Genomic DNA, 2,398 nt, shown 5'->3' on the forward strand with positions numbered 1-2,398 from the left:
TGGTAACTCTGTCTGTGCTTCTCTAAATCTTATTTTTATTTTCCTCTTTCTAATTCCCTCTTCTTGCAAATTTTTATTAACTTAAAATGCAACAGGCTTAGAGTTTGTGAAGTTGAATGGGCCAAGGTAATGGTTTGAGAAGTGTTTCTTGTTGATTGAATGTTGTATTAAACCTTTTGCCAAAATTTCTCTGAATTTCTAAAGTTCCCAGTAAAGGCTGTTTTCCTCTTTTGAGGTCTTGAGAATCTCTTGATAGTATTTCTCCAGTGAATCCAAATCAGAAGACACAGACAATTGTGATTTCTTTTAAATGTCTCCTTGAGTGAGTTGTTTTGGGAGATGGCAGTCAGGGCTTGTCTGTCCTGCTTGGCACAGCCCAGGCAGGGCTTTCCCAGCCACATTCCACACTCCATTTCCCAGCTGGAGCTGCTGGTGCCTCTGAGTTGTGCTGCCCCAGCCCCAGGGACGCTCTCCTTGTCTGCCCATTCCCCCACGGTCTCTGGGCAGGGATGGCCTCAGTGGGGGCTGCTGACATCCTCAGCACCTTGGAGGCTGCTGCTGAATTTTCCAGCTCCAAAAGCTTGTTCAGCCTTCAGCTCTTCAGTGCAGGAATTCAGTCTCCCAGGGCTCATTAACATTCAGAACACCTGAAAAACCCGAGCCTCTGGGAGTCATTTGATTTAAGTGTTCTAATCTTTTGTGGTTGATTAGTCAGATTTCAGAAGCCTATTCAATGTGATTACCCTGAGATTAAAAAGACAGCAAGAAAATATTTTTTTAGGTCCTATAATTTTTTTTTCACTAGTAATTCATTGACATGTGCAATGTTCAGACTGAATCCCTGTACCTCCTCATGCAGTTTGAATGGATATGAAAATCAAGACCCTTCATGGCTGACAATCAATCAGACTCTGTCCCTACCCCAACCCCACCATTTCCCCCATCCAAGCACTGGGACTCAGAGCAGCCTTGTGCAAATCTGAGCTCCTTCCACTCCACACTGGACCTAGCCAACAGACCACAGATGAACAGGATACATTTTAATAACAATCACACAATTAAAATAACAATCACACAATTACAAACTCTTCCCTGAGCCATGTGCAATGTCCCAGCAGGGTCTGATGAGTCCACCGTTCACAAGTGATTTCCATAATAAAATTTATTTCACACAAACATGGTTCTCTGATGCATATAAACACAATGAAGTTCTTGTATCAGGATTCTTGTCCCGGAGTGAGGACAGAACAGCTCGAACAATTCCTGATTTGCAAAGCTGTCAGTGGTGGATGGAGAAGGGAGTTTAGGCTGCTCTTGGTGTTGAGGAAGTGCTAAAACCAACCTGACTCATTTCATCTCCTCCTGTCCTGGCTGATCTCCCCTCTTTCCCCTTCCATCCATTGGCTTTTGTCTCCCACCAGGACCCCTGGTGCAGAGCCTGGCTCTGTGTTTTCCATCAGCTCCTTGCTGGCACTGCCAGGCTGGGATGATGAGTCCCTCAGCCTTCCCTGCTCCAGGCTGGACAAGCCCAGCTCCCTCAGTCTCTGCTCACAGCTCCGGACAAAATTGGTACTTCTTCCAAGTTCCCTACATGCAAGGGTTTCTCGTGGACAAAAGCTGCAAGGACAGACAGGCCTGGCTCAATTTGGCTTCTGGTGGTTGCCTCCAATCTGCCCTGGAAACACTGGGGCTCTGTCCTTTCCTTCCTGAGAGAAAGAACTGGCCTTCTCATCCAGGTGCTCATGGGCTGAAATTGGGATTCTTCCCCCAAAATCCCGTAAATCTGAGATACAGAATAGTTATATCTGAGATACAAGATATTTATTCTTTTGCTCCCAGATGAAAGCTGCCAGGACAGACAGATCTGGCTGGCCTTGGCCTCTAGTGGCTGCTGTTTATCAGCTCCTGGAAGACTGGGGCTCCATGCTTTCCTTCCTGTGGAACCATGGTGGCATTTCAGGGCCTCATGGATCCAAGGGACCATTGTGACACTGTGTGGCCTCGTGGAACCAAGGACATCATTGTGGCTCTGTTGGGTTGCATGGTCCCAAGGGGCCCATGTGAAGCAGCAGGGCTTTGTGGAACCAAGAGGGCATTGCTGCATTTCAGGCCCTTGTGGAGCCAAAGGACTGTTGTGATTCTGCAAGGCACCAGGGATCAATGGAGAGCATTGTGGCATTGCAAGGCCCCATAGAATCATGGAGACCATTGTGACACTGTAGGGCTCCAGGGAACCAAAGGGCCACTGTGACCCTGCAGGGCCTCTTGGAAGCATGGGGCCACTCTGACACTGCAGAAGCAAGGAGAACATTGTGATACAGCAGAGCACCATGAAACCAAGGGAACATGGAAAAGATCTGGCTGGATTGGCCACCCAGAGCCCACTTGACAGGCCCAG

Source organism: Melospiza melodia, unplaced genomic scaffold, assembly GCF_035770615.1.
Source record: "Melospiza melodia melodia isolate bMelMel2 unplaced genomic scaffold, bMelMel2.pri scaffold_55, whole genome shotgun sequence".
Taxonomy (NCBI): domain Eukaryota; kingdom Metazoa; phylum Chordata; class Aves; order Passeriformes; family Passerellidae; genus Melospiza; species Melospiza melodia.